The sequence below is a fragment of the Poecilia mexicana genome, unplaced genomic scaffold (assembly GCF_051168715.1).
Source record: "Poecilia mexicana isolate PSO_F unplaced genomic scaffold, ASM5116871v1 scaffold_19, whole genome shotgun sequence".
NCBI classification, from domain to species: Eukaryota; Metazoa; Chordata; class Actinopteri; order Cyprinodontiformes; family Poeciliidae; genus Poecilia; species Poecilia mexicana.
Genome location: NW_028263388.1, coordinates 19,207,895 through 19,230,941, shown reverse-complemented (window position 1 = coordinate 19,230,941; position 23,047 = coordinate 19,207,895). Strand labels below are relative to the sequence as shown.

The 23,047-nt window shown below is 40.3% G+C and overlaps 1 protein-coding gene across 3 annotated transcripts in view; it reads left to right on the top strand.

The window, feature by feature from the left end:
• LOC106930513 (zinc finger MIZ domain-containing protein 1-like) overlaps positions 1–23,047 on the top strand; it is a 117,768-nt gene that overhangs the window by 13,219 nt on the left and 81,502 nt on the right. For 2 of the 3 annotated variants that reach the window (XM_015008102.2, XM_015008104.2), the window contains exon 2: positions 21,811–21,912. The gene's annotated coding sequence lies outside the window, so the exon portion shown is untranslated. Of the gene's footprint in view, positions 1–17,415; positions 21,913–23,047 lie in introns of those variants that run through there. The other variant, XM_088016420.1, reaches the window with a different exon arrangement.

Below are 23,047 nucleotides of genomic sequence, written 5' to 3'. Positions count from 1 at the left end.
ATGATAAAAAAAAAAAAAAAAAACAGGACTCAAAACATCCGCATACCAGAGATTAATCAAGAGAATCATCTTCAAACACCGTTAGGTGTTTAACTATTTTCAAAAATGCATTTCAAGACTTGAAGTACCTCTGCGATTCGGTTGGTTGCTTGTAATGTTGACCTGAAGCTTTGAACTGTTTCTAATCTTAACCCAAAAAAAGTATCGGTAACTTCCTAATCTTTTCACAAAAACATTCGCAATCTAGTCCTTTCGTAACTGTTAGAAGGCCGGGCATACAATCTGTGTGCTTAAACAGACTTTACCTGCAATATTTAAAACGCTAGTTAACATAAAAAAAACTTTCAACACTTTTGACAGATGTTTTCCTTTAGACATCTACATCAAAAACAAAAGTAACAGATAAGCATCTCCTTCTCGCTTAGGAGGATTTGGGAACAAAATTGTCGGGTTTATACGGTCAGAACATTTGAACACACAGTGTGAAGAAGTTGGCTATACTGGTTTTTGCCCCAAAAGTTGCACATCCACTTAAAGGAGGCAATTAACTCATTTCCCTTTGCGGTGATGTGTTTACTTTGTTTTCTCTGAGGGCTACTTTCTGCTGACAGAGCTAGAAAAACATCAAGTAACTACTACAATCTGGCAGATGACTGGCCTTAAAGCTATGAAGGGGATAACTTCACACCCTGCATGTTGAATCAGAACTGCAGCTTTTCTCCAGGACGACTTTCTGAAATCTGGAGGATAATTTTGTCATTTTTGGCTGCACTGCAGAAAACTTTACAGAACACAAGAGAGGCCATACTGTTTAAGATAATCTGTCGTTTTACTTATTATCTTGTGACTAGTAAATATATAATGTAGAAATAACAGGTTAACTCTGACATTATCTTGATAACATTGTGTTTTCTCTAGCTAAGAATTCCATATATTCAGGTATTTTATCATGAATGTATGAATTATGTTTCCTGTGTTTGTTGAACTTTTCTTCCTTACGTACGGTTACTGCAACACCACTCTGTTTTTCCAGGTTTTTTTTTTTTTAGTTTTTAAAACTGGAAAGAATTTGGAGAGCAGAATAATAAAAACAAAAAAATAGAGACCATCCTGTTGGTGACTGACTCGAGCTTAAAACGTCTCAACAGAGACAATCCGGCCAATAGTTTTTCACCAGTAAATCGTTTTCTCTGTGTGTCTTTATGGTGATATAAAAGGTGAAATCAGACTTCAGGGTAATTGATGCTACAAGTATTTTACTAGGCATTTACATTATGTTTTGTTCCATTCAGATGGGGTGAAAAACAGCAAGTTGGGCAACTTGGGGGGGGGGGGGGGCTTTACGTCTGTAAAATAATACACAAAAACCCATTTTTAGACAAATGTGAGACATGTTATGTTTCCTGCGATTGTTGAACTTCCTTACGCACGGTTTCTGCAACAACACTCTGCGGTTGTTCATGACTACTCTTTTTTTATTTTCTTTGGCACCAGTTTAATGTCAAGGAGCAAAATTGAAAAAGCAAATTACTGCGGGCTGCATATCCTGCTTCATCTTTGTGTGCCCTTCCTCGAGGAAGAGGGAGGTGGGGAGGATCATGTGAGCTGTAATTATATTTATGTTGGGACCCATTCAATCTGTCACAGTAAATTTTGCCTGACTTGTCATATTGTAAATTATTACATTGGATTAAATGCTGTTTAAAAGGGCCGGGGAGGTGATTTCTTTTTTTTAAAACCCTCTCTGATGTACGTTTGATAAGCCGGTTGTAGATGATTTCTATAGTGTTTTTTTTTTTTTTTGGGAGGGGGTGTTTTCTATAAATTCTAAATGGGAGGAGAATGGACAGCGGCAGCAGTGTTTTCTTTGATGAAATGAAAGTTTCCTGAAGTGGAAAGAAAGCCTTTGTGTTTTACAAGCTGTCCTCCGCTTCTTGTTTTCTTATTTTTATTTTTTTTTAAGGGGAATCAATGACTGGGATGAGCAGTGCTGCAAAGTTTGACTCTACTCTTCTTTTTTTTTTTCTTTTTTGTCAAGTGGCTTCGTTCAAAGTGAGAAAAGGGGGGAAAAGCAGCTCGATTCAACTCAATCATCTTGTCAGTGCAGAAGCAGAAGACTGATGAAAGACTAATCGCTCCTGTCTGCTTGTCGTGCCGCGGACGTCCAAACTCGGAGGGTGATGGCTTGCAGACTTGCTGGTGGCAGCATTTCGCTGACACAATATTATTCATAAATATCCCTAATGATTAGTTCAGTCCTGCGTTCATTTGTGAGTGGCATGAATCGTTACTCTCAGATCACCAAAATGATTATTTCAGAATAAATGGACTTTGCCGCCGCTCAGCCACTCGACAACAAGAACATTATCAAGGTTTCATTTTACTCTTCCCTCACGATGTTCAGCAGTTAAATGAACTCATGGCAACTTGTTGTCATAAGTGCCTCCCTGAGTGCAGCGACTGGGCTTTATTTGTCTAGGAAATCGACTGTTTGGAGAAGCCCTGAATGTTGCATCCCTTGATTTGTTTGTGAATTACATCTACCCAAACACAGCCGGAGAGATTTGCCTAATGTTCTCTGCAGCAAAATCTTTGTCTCTGATGATGCAGTCCGTACCTGCAGGTACATCTCAGCAAGTCAGGATAGCATTGTATGTTGAAAAAGTAATTTATTGTCAGCAACTCAATTTGAATAGTGAAACATTATAAATATAGATTCATTACATGAAAAGTGGAATATTTCTTTTCATGATTGCTTTTTTATATATATATATATGTATATAGAAGATTGTAATATGGTACTTTTTTTTTTAAACAGAGAATTTTTTATCTACAAAAAAGTAGTAGTGGCTTCTCTTTTTCTGTCTCAAAACTATTGGATAATCAACAGATCCAAATAAGAGCTGATCATAGTTTAACAGTTTAAACCTACTTCGGAATTATATTACTTTTCACTATCATCATTGTTACAAATGTGGTTACTTTTATAGTGCTTGCTATGCCGTACAGTTGTGCAAAAATGTTTTATAAATTGCTTTATAGATATAGTGAACGTTGACATGTCTGACCTACACAAGACTTCTAAACAAAAGAGGGTAAGCCACAGAAACTCTTTGCTACAGAAGCTTTTTGTTAGGAGAGTTCCTTATGTCAGCATGTTGATGGAAAGTTTAGTGGAAGGAACTTTTTTTTTTTTTTAAAGCTGTAATGCCTTAAATAACAACACTTGGAAAATATCACCGTTTCTGTTGATAAATGTTATACACAAACTTAAAGGACTTTTTAATAAAATTGTGATTTATTAAAATGTGCCTGTAATATTCTGTACCTGTAATAATATTTTTTATATTAATGCTCTACTTTCCCATATGGTATGTAAAAAGAGATAGAAAGCACGGATTATTTGCATCACCACTTTTGTTTTTAATGGAAAGTCTTTTGTGTAGTAAACACCAAAGAGAACAAATGGAAAAAAATTAATGAGCTATGTATTTCAGAGATACAGCTCACAGTGAATGCGGAACGATGCTCACTTCGGAACGATCGTCAACTTTCTATTCTTATGGCGTCGCCGTTCAGCCCCTCCGAGTGGATTTTTATTCATCTCCTCTGTTTGAATTGTCATGTTAATTTATCCTATGAGTCTCGCCGCCACATTGTGAAATTATAAGGACAATGAGCCCTGAAAAGCCAAGGAGGAGGATATTGAAGGGGAGAAGCGAACACTTTGCTGAACTCCCAAAGCTTCTGTTTTAATATTTAGCTCCTGTCAGTTAAAATAAAAAAAAAAAAAAAAGTTCTTCACTTTCCCCTAAAGCTCGCAGAAAAAGAGCGGGGAAGCTGCTTCACGGGTGAAAGCCCTCGTGCATGAATATTTAATGGTTGCATTTTAACCAGAGTCATAAAATCCGAATGGATGTGGATGAACAGAGAGAGAGAGAGCGAGAGAGAGAGAGAGCGTGCAAAGGAGGCTGCGTACGTTTCTTCACGGCCCGAACCGGGTGCCTGAAAAGTCATGTAACTCTTTTTCTGGCAACACGGCGAATCAAATATGCGGATGATGTTGGGCTAATTTAAAGCCCCGGCCACACTTAACAATGTGATTCAGCCTGTTTTTTTTGTTTTTTTTTGCAAGGGAAGCAGCTTGATCTTACAGCGAGATGAAGAAATCTGGGAACTAAATTGAAAGTGGTCCATTTTGACACTTCCTCAATGCACTCATGAAAGTGGATTTGATATACTTAATCCATTTGCCCAAGTTGACCAGATTCAGGGGTAACATTTATTCAATACTCGTCTCTTTTAGGCTAATAGGCTTTGAGTCTCACAAAAGAAAGAGGAGGAAACCCCTCCCCCCCCCCCAACAAAAAAAACAGCAGATATCCCTGTGTATTAAAATTGCAGCTTCTTCTTCTTCTTCTTCCATTCTTGTCATGCATTTTTAAAATTCTGTTTAGCCCTCCACTGAGCCAGACCCGCAGCAGACAGACATCGAGCTGATTGTTAACTTTGATAAAGCTCTGAGTTTGTGTGCAGCAGCAGCAACAGCAGCAGCAGCAGGGCTGTTTTGTATGTAAGCTTTACTTTCACAGAGGTAATCGTTTGTCATCCTATATTGAATCAACTTAAATGGACTCATAAATCGCAATCACTTAGCTCAGCTCCACTATTATGTTTAATCTTGCTTTGTGCAAAAAAAGGTCAGCCGGCGTGTGGGTCGGGTTCCGGCTGCACAGATAATTCAGCCTCCCTTTTTTATGGCTCTTTCTCTTGCAAAGCACCGGAAAAATCAGCAGCAAGGCAAACTAGTTGTATGGGGCTTAATGGCAGCAGCACAGCGGCTACTGTTTATGTTTTCTCTCCTTGGATATCCTTAATGCAGTGTTTTGAGGTGTGTGTTTGTGTGTGTATAGTTGGCAGCCCGTAGATAAGCTACAATGGATGCCCTTATGGGAAACACAATAAAAGGCTTTCCCCCTCCTGAAAGGTTCAAAGTGCAGTCGTCCACTCTGTGCAGCAACAGTGGAGCGATTGTGCAAATGGAGCCGTGAGTGGCGCTGGCAATACTGGCAAACCAGCTTATCGGTGGGGGGGCAGGAGGAGGAGGAGGCGGAGGAGTGTACAGCGAAGGGGTGGAGCTGTGGTGGTGGTGGGGTAATAAGTGGTTATAGTGTTTATCTCTTTTTATTGAGTGCCACCAACCTGTGGAGTCCATGCATTTTCGTCACGTTTATTTTTCCATGTCCAGGTGTGTTTATGTCGGTGACAAGAGTGCAGCGAAATCACGATGCGCGGAGAAAGCAAAAAAAAAAAAAAAAAAGATGTCGCTGCACGTTTTTCAGTGATTTACATTTCTGAGACCTGTTGTGATTACAATACAGGACTGGCATGAATTACAGAAAGTATCGTAGGTAGTCCGAAGCATGCAATGTTGGAGATTGTAGTGGAACTTTTTCAATTTTAATTGCTTAAAGCAGGAACATGCTACTTAAAAAAGCTGAATTCTTCCAAGGGTTCAGAATGAGAATATCCAGGCCTTATTTCTTCCCCACAAAGCATTTCTCAATAAAATAAAACACATTTTGTAAAGAATATCAAAAAAGTCTGTGGAACAGCCAATAAACGAATGTAAATTTAAAAAGTAACTAAGCCTAATTTTAGAGCAGTTACGGAATATCCGGACACATTTAGAATTTTAAATGTTGGACCTAATTAGTTTCTGAGATCCGGCACAAACCCGGCCTGCTTAAAAACCTCACAGTAGTTCTAAAAGCTACAAGCTGTAAAATGCAGGAACCTTTTATTAGTATTTTAAGCTTCGAGTAAACGGCAGATGCTGAAATTTCACTGGAAAAGTGGAATATTCCTTTAACTCCCCTACCTGGAATAGCACTGAGCAGATGTCAAATGGCTCTAACCAGGCAGGTTTGCTGGATAAGCCTGGCGATGACTATCAAAGTGTCAATATTTACATGACTTTGCCTATCTTGGTAATACATTTACTAATGTCTCTGCTTTTCGGCGTTAACGCTCCCTGGGAAGCACCAAAACGCTCTCCGCTCCTGTCTCATGCAGATACGACAGGGAATTTTTTTTTTTTTTTTTTTATCAAGCAGTTTGTTTGTTGGTAGCAGATTTCTTCCCCCCTCATCTCAGAGCTGTTTGAGGTGTTGGAGGAATGTGTTGTGTGCTCAGATAGTTTACTCACTTGCAAGATAATCTGTAGTGCTTTCACTGCATTTCCTTTGGGACACAACACTCAGGAAAAAAAAAAAAAAAAAAAAGGAAGTCTCAAGGTGCCTGTGTTAGCGCTTTAGATGTGACTCTGGGTTGGTAAATATTTAGAGAGCAAACATTTTGATACCAGCAGGGATTATAGTTGGGGGAAACATGTTTTTTTTTTTTTTTTTCTTAGAATGGAAATGTCAGCATATTGCACTGCGTAAGGCTACAGTTTTTATTTTAACAGAAAAACTATGCATCCGGCATTTGAAAACCTCCAAATCCCACCGAGGACGTGAGATTGTGTGTTTCCAAGTCCAGCTCATCCAGACCCTTCCCCTGAAACTCATTCATTTTCTTTCTTAGAAAGCGTCCCATTCATCAGCGGGGATCGCAGCCGCCCACAAACAACCGACGTATTTTGTTCTGCTTCTTCACCTTGTTGGCTTTGCATGGCAGAAGGTGCCAAAGGTGGATGTTAAACATGTCAAGTGCTATCTGCCTCATTTACTTGGCCGCTGAATATTCATGGGCCTTTCTGCCGGTGTCAGCTTTCCAGACAACCGGCTGCGGCGGCCTCCAGAGTCATCAAACGGGCTCGAACCCTTTGACATGCTACCTTTTTTTTCGGCCTAATTTCTGCTCTGAGTATGTTGTTCTTTCAACAAATTGCCCTTTTTTTTTTTTTTTTTTGGAGTCTGTGTGGTCCAGCTAATGACGACGACTCGATTACAAAATCAGCTGGCCATTATTTCGACAACCGATTCACCACGATTGATCCGATTAATCGCTTCGTCCCTACGACACTGCTTCTGCAGAACAAACAGAGGATGAAGAAGTTGGAGAAGGCGAGTAGCCACAGCCCCTGTGTGCTGCCTTCATGCCCGTTTACTTCCCGTAACACCTCCGGGGCCTCGCTCTGACCTCTGTGCGGATCTCGCGCCCCTCTTTACTCTCGTTCGTGCGTCTCTCACTGCTCCGAGGAGACCGCACCGAATTCCTTGTGCATTACAAGAGCACCCCCACCCTCCTGCAGCCCTCCCCACACACACACTCACACACACACACACACACGCACACACCACCCCAGTTGCAGCTTGGTCTCGTCTAGACTGCCGTGACTGTTGTTTGGCAGCTCCGCCGAGCTGCGGTGAGGGGGTCAGGCTGTTTAAGCAAGGCAGCAGAGGCTTCAGTGGTTGTCTCATTAAATATATGTTTCCTGTTAACATGAAAAGCTCTTGCTCTTTGTTGTTTCTTCCCTCAGATGAAAGGCACCCTCTACAGGCTGCCCACTTCCAGAAGTCAGCTTGCTGACATGTTTAGTGCTGTAAATTAGTCATTTGCATGATGTTGCAATGAACTTGGAGCACTGTTAGAGGCAGCTTTCACATTCTTTACATAAATAAATAAATAATAATAATAATAATAATAATAAAACACTAACCCAAATATGATAATGTCAAGTTTAGTTTACAGAAAAAGCACCTCTTAATTTTGCCAAAGTCCATGAAACAGCTCCGGGATCCCAGGGAAGTTTGTTTCTTTTTAGACTACAACAAGGAACGTTGTGGTGGAACGAGCATTTAGGTCTCTGGGGTCTAGTTTGAAGGTGAAACGTGAAGCAATAGTATTGAGTGTGGAGAAGACGGGACAGTCAGCATTTTACGAACATCAGGGCACAAAATAATTGAATTCAATTTTATTTTCAAGTATATTGACATTTGTTGATGCTTTATCATAGTATTTTTTTTTCAATTGCTCATGATAATTGCCCATACCTAACTTAAAAATAAAAAAATATATTTTATTATTGTTTTGACTGAGTAGATTGTCACTTTCCCTGGGTCAAACCAGTTTCACACCCGTGCACTTAAACCATTTATCATCAGTATGTTTTGCTTTTCAGTTGCGTTTTTTTGAGGGTAAATATCCTAATGTCATCTACAATTACTTTACTTGTGTATTGTTTTTGAAAAAAATAAAATATTTTACTCTATTTCCACTGATTGGACCACTTTAACTCTCTTAAATATGACAAATGATGAGCTGTAGTTAAGCCAAATTCACTCTCGGCAACCTGTTCAACGAGATCCCATTCGGTTGAGTCATATCCACGTTTCTGTACAGAAAGACATGAGGCGAGTTGCGCCAAAAGAGGCATGAAACGTCCTCCAGACAGGTACGAATTAATGCACAGTCGGTATAAAACGTTCTGTGGCAGGCGGCTCCTTTCCCTATCCAAGTTTAACATGGGTGTATCACAGAACCACTTCAGAAAAGTGTCTCAATTTTTCCCCACGTTAACACCAGCTGAGTGAATGCACTATGTGGCTCTTGATTGGGCTGGGGACACAGCCCCAAAGGCTGTAAATCTTGATACATAAGCATCTCGCTTCAGCACGGCGAATTTCATCTCTTGTCATCTCCCCGTTGATTGGTATTGATTTGACAGCCTGAATTGGTCTCTTGGGTGGAAGTTGCATCAAATAATCCCGCTTTCTTCTGCCCAAATCCATTACGAGAGCTGGAGAAGGATTGCATCAGTGGCTTTCTGGCCACACAACAGTGAGCCGAATGTTTCCTGCAGGCACGAGGATAATAATGTTTTTCTTGCCTCACTGTTTTACCTCTTAATGAGAGAGGGAGTAAGTTGACCTAAAGAATTTTATTTGCGATGCGTAGCTAAGGGGAGTCTCTTTTTCAACTTGGTCGGCTTATATGAAAAGAGCTGCACCTGTGCTTCGTGTAGACATATAGACACAGTCAAAAAAAAAAAGTGGAAAGCAGTTCTGCTTGGACAAATCCCCCCACTGTCCACGGATGACACGGTCTGCTGTGCTTCTGCTGCCACCGTCGCCGCCACGCCGCTGCTTGGCTTGAATGCAAATGATGAAATGGAAAAGTTCCGGTGCAATGAACACTTGCACGAAGACCGTAATTGGAGACTGCTACCAAAGAACTCCAAACAATTTTCTTTCATTAGGACTCCACGCAGAGACAAAGCCGCCAAGTTTGATTGTTAAGCGCCGCTCCCCAAATGTCTGCCGCGCGACAAAGAAGCGGGGTCTTATTCAGACGGAAGGCGGCACGAGAAGATGAGAGGCGATGATTTGAATGAGCCTATCTGTTTTTGATATAACAAAAAAAAATAAAAAATACAATGTGTTAAATTGTTCCGGCTAAATCTCACTTTTTTGCTGCCAGGTCACATTAAAAACAAAAGTACACGTCGGCATGTCGGTGAAAATACACCCCGACATGCTCTTCATTTATTTATGAGATCAGAGCTTCTTGTATTGGATGATTGAGAGATTACAGACTACCTGGGATCACAGTCCGCGTGTTGCTCTGTTGTCCAATTTGCAAGGAGGCATTTGAGGCTCACGGCTGACTTGTTTAATTGAAGCAGGACCTCGGCTTGGTGGATTTTTAAGCCATTTCAAGTCTGAGTTGACACCAGAGAGTCAGAGTGTCTTTGGAAAGCAGATAAATGATTGATAAGAGAAGCAAAGCGGCTTCAAATCCTGCTCTGAGGACATGAATAATGAAGGACACTTTGAGCTCCTTCACTGGCATATGGGGAGGCAAGAGATTTCATTTGGCCTCATAGTTTTTTGCCCCCGCCGCCCCTCTGTTATTATTTTTGTAAGAATGTTGTTTGTTTGGTTTAATGTTTGCACTAATGCAGGTACATTGTTTAAATTATTCCATGTTATAAGGTTTTAAGAATTCATTTTTACCTTTGCTTTTATTTAAACTAGAAAATTGTTCAGAAATTTCACCGAAAATGATTCAGATTTGCTCAGATATGTCGGTCTTGGCTGTATTTGCTGCTTAATTCCTAAACCAAGATTCAATAATTGTTTTAATGTATTCTATTGGAGAAAAAAAAAGAATCGAACTGGATTATAGACAATATGATAACAATTCACAAAAGCAGCAAATATAACAACATTATATTATAAAATAATAAAACGTGTTGAATATTTAAATTCTAATGAAATGCATTTATTGTGTGTTATTATCATTATGCTTAGATTTTTGGGGAGTTTTCAGCATTCACTGCCTGTTAACAGTCATTCCACTGTACCTCAATTGGATGTAGGTCCAGACTTTGACTAGGCCCCTCCAATAACCTTCACCAATTTTTTTCCTTCAGCCACTCAAAGGAGGTGGGTGGTGTGCTTTGGATCATTATTCAGCTGCATAATTTAAGTGTGCTTGACCTTAGGGTCATGAATTGATGTCCGGACACTTTTCTTGACCTTTTCTGCTTGAGAGCAGAATTCATGGCTCCATTAATTATTGCTAGTCATTCAAAAAAAGGGACATAATGTATATTGAAAACTGGGAAAAGCAGAAGACTTAAAATACAATGTATTAGTGCAGAAAAAAAATATGTGCAGTAACAGTGGAAATATTATTTAAAAGTGTGTGAGCATCTGGATGAGGCACATATGTGCTGTTGGTGTAAGTTTGGTACGTTCACCACTATTCCATGTTCACCAAAACTGTAAAAATAAATTTGCAATCCTTTCTAGACTGACTATAATAAGTTTTTAAAGATCTTTCTGCCTACTTTATGTTGGTACAAAGGTTTCCGTTTAGGGGATTTCTTGATTTTGGCTAGTAATCACACCTGGCTGTGGCAAATGAACCAGAAAATGTAACTGATTAGTTAATTTATCACTTATTTATTATAAAAATAATCAATCACTTGATAATTTGATTGTCTGCAATATGTAATTGTGACAAAAAGGCAAAAAAAGAAATCCCTAAAGCATGCTAATGTCGAGGGATTTCACCAACAGAGCCTTTAAACTAGCTTAAATAACGTGCTGTCATTCATAGTGAGGGGGCTCAGAGCTTCTGTGTTGCTAAGAATTAGCTTGAGCTGTGCTATGCCAGCGTCTCCCCTCCCACTCCGAACCCTAACCAACACTCAACAGTCAAGGAAGGCACGCCTCAAAGTGGATCAAAGTAATTCCTTCCTACCTCTTTAAGCAGAGCAGCATGTTGACATGGTCCCAGTCACAAGCTCGATTGTTTTTGAAGGAGTAAAGTGGTGGAGGATGGTTCCGGCTCGTGGGAATGCAATCTACCTGAAAAGATATCCTGACATTTGTTTTCTAAACACCGATTGTCTGACTTTGCGCTAAAGGGCAGCAAGGATCCGTTCAGTAGTATTTCTGCTATGCACAGGCTGACGTATATACTTTTTTCTTTTTTTTCTTTTTTTTTAAATCTCTGCTTATTTCACATCGCTGTTACTTTGTAAGCTCCACTTTTTCACTTGATCTCTCCACTCCTCAGTTTGGGTGTCCAGTTCAATGGCAGTGCTGCAAGGCTCCGCGGCGAGCTGTAGAAAGAAACCTTTAGCTCAGAAAGAAGAGAAATGTTGTCTTGCTTAGCAAGACATAATGCCACAGATACATATCTTGGCCCCAGATATATTTTGTCTTACCATGAATGAAACGGATGTTTTAACGGTGAAATTCTGCAGAGCTGAGGTCGATTTTCTGTCGTTTTTGTACAGCAGGAAAGATGTACGGCTTATTTAAGATACACAAGGCTGAGAAGTGAAAATGAAGGAAGTTTTTTTTTTTTTTGAGTAAATATATATTCATGCATTGGGAGGGTTGAATAAGATACTCCCCAGATTGAATTAGTAATTATTCTGGACCGATGCTGAGTGTAAAAGCATAACGTCCCTGTTGCCTGAAATGGCCAACAACCTGGCAGGCGTTGCTTAGGCAGCGCTACCTTCGCTACGACATGTGGAAAGATCGCAGATGAGAATCACCTGTATAATGCTGGTTATCCGGGAAAAGGCGCGCATCTCATCTCAGAGGGCGGTTTGTCTGCCGGGGCTATTAAGACTAATAGCAGCAGCCGGCGATAAGCACAGTTAAGCTGAATTCATGACCCGAGCGGCCGGAGCGGGCCGATCATTTCCACTTGTGTGTTTTTCTGCTGAGGCGTTTAATTTTCCTCCTGTCCGGCGCTGTGACAGGAGAGAAACCAGAGAGTGTCAGAGGGAGACAGGAAAATAGAAATGGAGTGATGGAGCCTTGGGTGAAATATTGATCGGCGCAGCCCGGGGGGAAAAAGTCTTGCAGCTGCTGGGTACAATTTGAGGCATGAGACTTTTTATTGCAGTGATTGCTCGGATTCAGATCCAGACATCAAAGTTACATTTACAGTGATGGAACCAAATTAACTTTTAACTGTGGGGAGAAGATCAATTTTAGATATGCACCAATCAGGATCCTTCTGGCGGTTCTCATCCAGTTGTTTTAGATTTAACCTGTGAAAACTTGGACAGTTTTTTTTTTCTTCTTCAGAGAAATCATGCTCTGCAGGTTCTCAAAGAGCTATTTCTCAGTTGTTGTTTTTTTTTATTATCTTATCTGTAATGCATTTAATCATTTAGCAGAACTGGGTGAGCAACACTACTCAGGTACTTAGTTTGCATTAAAAGTGTAAATCTAACTAATCTGACATCAACGAGGCATTATTGTCTTATGCTCACAGGATATTTGACCTTTTTAGGAGCCACTGTGTTGCTGCTTTGTGATTCGCTGAGCCGCTATCTGCGTTAATTGAACAGATGTACACAATAAAGTGGCCGGTGGGTGTACGTTTCAGCGTTAACAACACATCCATCAGGCGTCTGCTTCTCCGCCGCCGAACCACATGGTCGGTGTTAGCCAGTTTCCTGGAGATCACTGAAGGATGGCTTCCAAAACACTTGCGCTCCTCCTCCTCCTCCTCCTCTTCCTCGTCCTCTGCTTTTAGAGTGTCCCATTTAATGCATTGAAATGGTTGACCATTATTTACGTGGGGGATAAACAAAGAGAAGCGAGGGGTTGATGGTGTAATCCACTCTTGCAGTCATTAGGCGCCGAGACGGAGGAGCCGGTGGATGCAGCCTCCTCCTCGTTGCCTCTCGAGCCGAACGCCTAATGGAAATGGGACTCATTAAGACACCTTATACTCCAACGCACCCAAGATCATGAGGAATTGCTAATTGATTGTCGTTAGCATTCTTGCAATGAGACGCTCCGCCTGTTTTCCCATTTGTTATGAGCAGCTTTGTTTTCTTCCCCTCCGTCTCCTTCTCTTCATTATTGATGTTTTGCTGGGTTTTTTTCTCTTTTTTTTCCCCCCTCTTTGCTCGTTTGCGCCTCAAGAGTCTCCACCAAATGAGTCAACTGAACACTGATTAGCTGCAACAATCAGAAACCATGAGAAACCCTACGCACAAATCTGTTTCTAATTCCGTGTTTAATCTGTCATTTTTATTATGCTCAGTCGGTAGCTGTGCATTCATTTGAGTTAACAATCTGGTCCGGCTAATGATTGTTTGGGCATGATATGTTCATGCCAAAAAAGAACACACCAACGGGGCAAATGGTAATGGGCTCCAGTCAGCGTAGTCGTGGTTGAGCTGAATTGCGTGTCAGGTCGAGATGCAACGCTGGAAGGTCCTTCCGCTTTCCTCCTCTGGAACCAGCAGATTGTGTTCATCTCAGCCTTTAATAATTTTTCCCCTCCCAGTAGTAATGCGCTCTCTTTTTACTCCCTGGATTCCTCTGTGTATATGTCAGCTCCCCCCTCCTCTTTTCTCTCTCCTATTGCTTTTCCTTTTTTTTTTTTTTTCTATTATGAGACAGAGGATGCAATAATAGGGGAGAGAGATGAAGAACGGGGTTGAAAATGCAAATACAGGTTATTTCTTCTGACTTATCAGAGCTCATTACATGCTCCTCTCCTTTTGCAGCTGGCTGAAGGATCCGCATTGCTTGTCTTCATTACTTTATGGTAAACTCTCCTGGGCACTCAGGCTGGTGGTAGTGTAAAGAAAAAATAATAATAATAATGAAAAAAAAAAAAAAAGTCCAGGTGACCAAACAGGAATGTTTTGCTGCTGCTGGGCAGAGAATTTGGTTTGCAGATGAAGAAGGGCCGTGAAAGGGGAGGGACGAGACGGTTAGACGGCGAGGCTTTTCTTTGCTCCAGCGCTCTGCAGGCAGCCTACACCTCTATCTCCATCTCCCCCGTGGGAGTTGCTACCACCTTCCCGCTCTGATAGGGAAGCACTGGAAACAAAGGAAGAAAAACACAAGCACCCTCTCGAGCCGCTCTCGCGTTTGAAACAAGATATACTACAGAGGGAAGAGTAGGAGGAGAGACAATATTAAAGCCATCAATTCATGCAGGACTCATGAGCATTAGCTCACTCTTGGGAAGATGGGGGGGAGGGGGGGGGACATGGAAATTTAAAGCGAAACTCTGTTTTTATACAACTGAAGTCCTCTGTTCATGATGTCGACGGCAATCCTCCATCACTGCTGGGTTACTATGCGCAGCCTGGAAGAGTCCGGAATTTGATTTCAGTGTTTTCCATGTCGGGAGTTTAAGATGGGAAAAATAATGCGTAGGATGAAATATTTGCATTGTCACACATTTTCCCCCAGTTTGATGTCACAACTCATTTTCATTTTGAGCCATTTCAACAGCATGAACGTCCTGCAAGGGCTGGCGGTGACAGAATGTATTGATAAAACTACCCATTAGCAAGTCGTCAGACACATTCATGTAAAGCTGCCTCTGTATTTGATGAGTCCTTATCTAGATTACAGAGGGCCTCATCAAAACATATGGCGGTTTGGATTTGGCCCCGGGGCCTTGAGTTTGACACTTGTAGTCTTACATTTCTCTTCTTCCTTCTTCCTTCCAACTGTCTTTACTTATGTACTTCTTCTTTCCTCGTGACCTACCTTTTGTTCTTCTTCCCTCCCTCCCTTGTGCCATTAACTTCTTCTTCTGCTTTCCTGCTTCCTTCTTTCCTTCCTTCCTCAGCTCCATCCATCTCTCTTTGAGTTATTACCCTTCACTGGTAGAAAAACCTATATTGGATGCTATTCCTACCAGCTGATGCTGGATCGTGGAAGTCATGCACAGCGGGAAGTAAATTACCTGCATTTGCATAAATAAAACATATAATTGGTGGTTGCTGCGATGCTCATCTGGTGGCACACATGTATACAAATGCAGTTGAGTGTCTTGGTGTATATGGTGCATATGTGTGTGTGTGAGTGTGTGTGCTTCATCCCATTCAGTAATTACAGCAGCAGTGGTTAACTAGGCGCTTGCCTTTGCGTTAATCAGCTGGGAGTGAAAATTGGGTGGAGGGGTGGGGTGGGGGGGCTGACTGAGCCGAATCTCTGGCCATTTAGATGCCTTGTAGTTGAAGCTGTTATCTGTAAGCTTGTAATCATTACTACAATGCTGCAGTGACACACTTTATGTGGAAGTAACAGCTAAATTGGGTTAATATGGGCTTGCAGTGAAAGCCAACAGTATGCTTGTTGTTAAATCCTGGATATGAAGGTTGAGCGCTTAAAGCTTCACACCCTGTTGTATTTATATTCGAGACTCCTGAGAGTATTAATTGAGATTTTAGAATACAAAAGGAAGTAAGTCTTTACTCTGGTAACTCTTTAATTTCCACGAGGCAGTCAACATTTTCAAAGCGTGTTACAGGCCAGGTGGAGGTTGAGAGCTGAAGCACAAAACTTCATTTTTGTATGTGCAGCTTCTCTCACTTTACTTCAGCCTGAGTGAACAGCAGGAGAGTCGCCACAAAATGTAAATATTTATTTTTTTTCTTTTTTTTTTTAAGATTGCTTTTTGCATCTTTGTTCGTCCGCTGGTTTTACCTTAAACTTCTCGGGAATACTGAGGATTAGAAATACACCGATATTAACGTTTTTGCCAATATCAATATCCCCACCGTGGCTTTTCTGCTTCAAATACCACATGGCCCACCTCTCTCTCAATCCTCTTCAAACATGAAAACAAATGGCAATAAGATGGAAATAAACATTGGATGTCAAAACTGACCCAGTTTTACTTATGGCACTGATATAATATGCTAAAAAAAAACCCGTATCAGTCACATTGGCCATCACTAGTACTAATACATATATGTTGTGCTTTTTACTACTAAAACAAAAAACTAACTTTAGCAACTCTACCCTCAGTAAAGGTAAAGAGTGTTGCTGTTAGCACACGCTGGTAGCATAATAAAAAGTGTCTCCTAAGTAGAAAACCAACAGATTTCTGGCAATTTCTCTGTGCATTTACCCATAGGTGTGTGATTTTCTCTTCTTTTTTTTTCTATCTCTAGAGTCAGGATCTCTCTGCTTCCTAAAACAAAACAAGACTGCACATTTATAATGAAAAACTCCACTTTTAATTATCCCGTTTTAAAATTACTCCTATGTTTATTGGGGGGGAGGGGGAGACTCATTCTGAATTGTTAAATAAATGTATTTTCTTAACATTCACTTGCTGTAAGGAACATAAACAACTTGACTATCATTCCTTCGTTTTGTCATGCCACCCCCTCATTTTAGAGAACAAGCTCTTTGTCTGATACTTGTGTGAAGCACAAGCTGTTTATTGTTTGATTTTTTTTTTTTTTTTGCATGTCATGAACAACAGAAAACTGTCTTCAGAAGAGAAACATAACTTTTTAAGGTGAAAGGGAGCTCAAAAGTTCCAGTGCTGGAATTTCTTGAGATGATTAATGTGCTTTTGATTCTGCTATTTTTTTTATTACTGACCTCTCTGTCAGAAGCAATGTTCATGTTTTTCTTTGCGCATGTTTTTGTTTTTCTAGCTCTGTTACTTTTCGTCAACCGTTTTCGTTGAGTGGGCAAAAACCTCTCTGTCGTCCTCCTGCTGCACATTTTGTGCACGTGCTGCAAGCCCCAATACGCTTCCAAAGTTGCCGGTATTTGCCTGTAAAAATGCATATGCAGCGTGCCGGACGTAATGGCTCCTGCGAGCCGGCTGGGTATGACGGACGCCCTGTAGCTCTCAAGAGCGATCCCAGCAGCGCCGAGTGCAGAGCCAGGTGCGAGTTTCTCCCCAGGTGTCCCTCTCATGCCATTATCCAGGCTTGGTGGGGTGACGTCCATTTCTCACCGCCCCCCCTCTGGGCTCAAGCGGCTGGATTTGGGGCCACTTTGCACCGAGCGACATGCAGCCAGTAAACGCTGCTGTTGCCTAAAGAGGTATGAGCTTGTCCAGCTCGGGCGGTTGCTGCAACAGAAGGGATTTTGACTCCATGAGGACCCAATTAAACCTGGGAGGGCCTCTCTGAAGGCATAATAACAATGATAAATGCACCTATGTGGGCAGCATAAAAGAGGCAGGGAGGAATGTTTTATTGTGCTGGCTTGTCCTGACACAATTTACTCCTGGCTTCCAGCTTTTTCCCCGTGTAAGAACATTTTGTCTTATAAACATTTTGTTTACTTGACTTTCTTTCAAGCATTTCCAACTTAAGACTCTGCAGTAATGACTCCAGTGGTAAATGAACAAATAATATGTACTTTTACATACGTTTAACGAAGCAAGGATCAGTTACTGGAATGGAGGCTGTTTAAAGTCCCTTTAATGAGACGCAAGAGCAGGATTGAGTTTTGAAGCTCTGTGGAGCATAGATTTATACATTTCTTCTGGCACACTGTTACTGCGTACTGCCAGTCAGCTGGCGGAAATTTTTTTTTTTCCTTGATTTTAAAAAAACAGAACAAAATGCATTGCGTAGTAACTGCGGGAGCACTTTTTGTATAAATGCCTCGAATGACTACATGATTTATTTATATAAAAATACACTAAATGAAGTAATTGACTAAAAAAACAACAAGACAACAATTTGGATTTAGATAAAAGACATGTCTACCCATCATGTCCCAGTGATGAAAAGCATTTTCACAAAATAATCTGTAAAACACCTCTGCCTTTCACAAATCAAAAACTTGAGCGACGATGTAAAGGTAAATGTCATTTTATTTATATAGCACATTTTCAGCAACAAGGCCATACAAAGTGCTTGTAAGCAATGTGTTCAACTATTAAAATAAGCGACTATTCGAAAACTTCTGAGTCGATCAAGTCGAGCACATTTACTTTCAGTCACCAGCTGATTTCTTGGTGCATCCCTGAAAAAGGAAACGAGTGATTGAATTCTGTTTAGTTTATTTATGCAGCACCATTTCACAAAGCACACAACACTCTCAAGGCACTTTAGATCAAAAATATTTAAAACGAGTCATTTATACCACCTCCCAAATGCTGAAGAAATAGGAGAGCCCTATGTGGATGGCAGATACGGATAACCAAATAGATGTGGAGAGAGTTATCACTGCTGTACTCAGTTGCACTGTCCAGACATAAAAAAATGCAGTCAAGTTCAGATCTTTGGCTTAAGAAGTTTTCTATATAAGAAAACCCAGCAGATTGCATCAAGTCATTGACTTGCAGCTTCCACGCCTCCAGAAAGAGGATGTAGTGACATTGGACAATCGCCTGCATTGCATCATTGACTTTGCAGCAATCCCTCATACTGAGCTTGTATGTAGAGACAGTGGAGAGGAAAACTCCCCTTCAATAGGAAGAAACGCAAAGTGATGGGAAAATGTGCATTATATCAACTTGCAGCCGTAAAGTCTCCGACTTGGGTCCGTCGTCAATTCTTCTTGTCGTTTTTTTTGCAAACGCTGACACAGTTGCCAATTTTGAGCTTACGGTTTCATGCATAGATGACACAAAGCAGGTGAAGCACGGTTTCACAGAGTGTACCGGCAGGTCAATTACACACTTGCGACTCAGTGGGTTTTTCTCTGTCAGGTGGCAATTTACAGAAAAACTCCTCTAATTAGATAACAGGGCTCTGTATTTCAGATTTGCTCTCTGCCAGCAGTTTGTCAATTATTGCTTGGGGTTTGATACTGCCAGTCAGTCTTTGTCTGGGCGCTCTAGCCTCCCCTCTCACCGCGCCGCAGAGCCGTGTTATTGTACTTAAACAAATCAATTCTGTTGCAGTTGGGCTTTTTTTTTTTTCCCATCCCTCCATCCCCCGTCATTATGAACTGTTTGCAGTGCAGAGCACATTGATTTTTCACAGACCTGGAAAAGCTGTTGATGAATAGCACCGAGGTATCTGGGGAGAATCTGGCTTTAAAAAGGAGGCACCCAGCTTCAGCCCCCTCCTCCTCTTCCTCGCCGTCGACCCATTGAGCCCGCCAGCGCTCCTCTGCTTTCTCTTTTCAGAGAACGCCACTTCCAGCAGGGGAGTAATGCAGCTTGAAAAATCTTGCAGTCATAAAGACAGAGGATTAAAAAGAAAGCACAAAGCGAAAGGGTACCGCCCTCTCTCACCCGATGGGAAACTACACCTTGTTGTTTAGACAGTTGTTATATTTGGAACATTAGCCTTGTAATTTCAACCCAACCGGAGGAAACTTGGCTCTGGAAGACAAATGGATAGCATGTTGTTTTGTCGCAGAGCAGACAACTGATGAAAAGGAGACTCAAACAGGACAAAATAAGTGTCACTTCAAAACACTCCTACAGAAAGCCAAGGCAAGCACCAGAAGGATATTTCATTTCATTTCCTTTTTTTTTTTTTTTTTTCTGAAATAAAATCTGAAATCCTTGAAAGGAAAACAAAATGAACCAAAGCTGAGTAGAGTTTTTAAAAGGTTTCTGCTTACAGTTCTGATACCTGAAAAGCACAACCTGAACTTTTTCCCTCAGGAGAGGAGCTGGATTTACTATTGACTGGTCCATTGTGGGACATGAATAGTATCGTGCTTGTTCTTGAAGTTCTAACAGTTATTGTATGTTGTCGTTTAATGTTTATGTGTTTTTTTTTCTTTAACAAGAAGTCGTCTATGTGATGCTTGAGTTTAGACGGAAATTGAGGTAGAAGATGAACTAATCAACTTGGCAAGGATTGTATTTGGCCATATTTCCCTTGATTGGCTCTGATCTGTGATCAGGAATTCAGATACTATCAATCTGTTATTTGTTCTGTAATTTATTTATTTATTTTTGAAATAAAAACTGTCACTGTTTCCAACCTATGAATGCATAAACTAATAACGTGTATTCTGATTCACTTTTTTTTTATTTCTGTAAGAATCAGATAAAAGTCAGGGTCGTGTTTTGAAGCATAAACAACAATAGTCTGATAACTTCTTATTTTTCTTTTTTGTATATGAATCTGCTATGTTTCCTCTATCAAAGAGTCTGGAACTCAAGTTTTCCTTTAATGCGTTGTAGTGCTTTAAAACAAATAGAAAATCAGGAAATTGTCAAAAGTCAAATGGAGGGCCAGGCACTAAACAGTTTTTAGCTAGTTTTGCTATACTTTCTGAAACCTCTTCTCTCTTTTGGAAAAGCTTGTCATCAAATCCTCATTTCCCATCACTGTTGTTTTATTTTAGTTATCCAAGGATCCTTACTGCTGCTAGAAGTATTTTAGACTACTTAGATGGCTAGCTTTACTCGCATAGCCAAACCGCTGTGTAATTTGTAAACATAAAAGTTAAGATTCAAATGGTCTGTGGTATGAATTATGGTAAGAACAGTTTAAGTTGTTTTAGGAGCTGGTTTGGATGTTTGTGAAAAGAAAAAAAAGAGCTTACTGGACAGACCATAATGCTGTCCATTTCTATTGAGATGTAAAGCTGGAGTAATGACTAAACATCCCGATCGGGCTTTCTGTCTTTACTTTTACAGAAGCACAAAACTCGACTCGAAAATGTGTGAGTTAAGTTTCTGCTGAACTTGTCCCAGTGCTGACATAGCTTGATTATGGTTGCGTTATTCCTTCTGAATAATTCGCTTAAAAAGCCTCTTGGTCACTTTGTGCTTTCCAAACTTTTACCTCCACTTGGTTCCCATTTCTACTTCTAATTTGTACCCATTTGCAAATTATTTTTACCCATGCAAAGAACTGCTTACCATTGTAAATCCTTGCTGAGAGAAGATGGAGATGAATTGTCATAAAAAAAAAAAAAAAAAAAAAAAAACCTCAAAACTCAGATAAAATGTCATTTTGTTTGCATCGCACAACTATTTCCACCCTTTTATGGTTTGTTGCTTTTTTGGGAGATTCCAGTTGACTCTTTCGAAATATGACAGATTACATAACCTGGTGATAGATATTATTTATTGAAGACTAGAAAATGATTAGATTATAAAAATATTATTTAATATGTTGGTGGTGAAACAAAATCTTCCATAGGTGGGTAAAAATTATTCGATGGTCAGGACCAAGCAAAGAGGTGAAATAATTACCAACTCATTGAAATAGTCCTTTGGTCTTCACCTCGGGTCTGAGTAATGTGCTGATTTCCATGGTTTTAATAGACTAAAGCAAGCTCCCTTCCCATAGCTTTGGTCTGTTCTATCAGGTGTTTAAGTCAACTAGGAGTGAATTGTGACAGTGACATTACAATGAACTTAATCAAGTTGGATGTTTATGATGGCATTCTGATGGTGTGACGTATCAGCTGCTGTTCTGATCCGTCCTTCATGACGGACCTTATCCAATGGTGGCCACTCAAAACCCAAAGGCCTGTGTAAGAAGTGAAGTCATGGAGTGGACTTGATTTTTCAGAAAGAAATATGCAAATGTGCTAATCTAGTGTCTGGAGACCAGTGAATAATGTCACACTGATTTATGTTTTTTTTTTTTTTTTTTGTCTTGATTTCTCTCAGGAACAAAAAACTTGAAGGGCTGGAGTGTTTCACCTCCTGCAGTGTGGATGGGTGGGGGGGTTCCTTGTGTTGAAAAATCAAGGATTGGAAAAAACAAGACAGGTAAGTGTTTTTTTTCTTTTTTTTTTTTTTTTTTTCTTATACTGTTTATGTTTTTAGTGCTGCAAAGGATCCACAATTTTTTAATTTGATCCAGGATATGCAAGTGTTATTGCAAATGCATATCATCATAACTGAGCACATTCTTTACATTTGTTACACTCAGACTCGGGTTCCAACACTTCCCCCCTGCGCCCCTCCTCCCAGGCTATGCTCAGTTTTACCTATATCCTAAATCTTTATTTTTGATTTCCAATTGTGATGTTTGCAGCAACTCTAGGGCTGCTTGAAGGATCGTCTTCAGCCTAGTCTCACTTTTTTGTACTCCTGTTTCACACCCATTTTTTGCTTGTAAACAAACGATTTCATACCTATATGTTCACCTTCTCTTCGTAAGCGGGTAAACACTTGAGCATCCTCCTGCTGGTAGATATTATTCATTGAAGTCACATAAGCTCCATTGCATTACTGCAGTCTGAGTAGATTACAGAATATTACTTTAAATTATTGATTGTCTACAAAAAGGTACATCCCCAACATGGATGGGTCAGTACAAAGTGTCCCCGAGCGGATGGCTTTTTTTGTGCAACAGAGAAAGGATGTCAGTCTGTGAAAGTATGCCCAATAAAGAGGAACTGGACAATGTTTAGTGCCACGCTGTAACTGTAGCTGTTTCTTCTGCAGCATTCATGTGAACGAATCAGAAAAGTGAGGTGGCATGTGCCTCTAGATGTCCAGTATAGATAATGGATTGAATGGAAGGCTGTTTGCACCGTTTTATTGTGTGGATCTTGTAATAGATCAACATGATTGAAATTGGTATAAAACAGGTTGTTTGGTACAGTCAAACACTCAAATTCTTACATATTCACTAGTCACTCCTTTACTTCTCATTCTACTTCTCTCTACTCCACACATTATCAAATGTATCTTTAAATAGATTAGCTTTGTACAAAAAAAGGTTCAAACTAAAGTACTGTGAAAAGTTTTGAAGCCATTGCCAAAGGCCAGACTTTCTTTTAAAGAATTCAAAAAGTCTTCATCGATCATTTCTAAAGAGACTTTGGACTTTTGCCGCTTTTTTTTTAGTTTTGTTTTTTTTACCACTCTTTCTGAAATGATGATTCTTAGTTTTCTC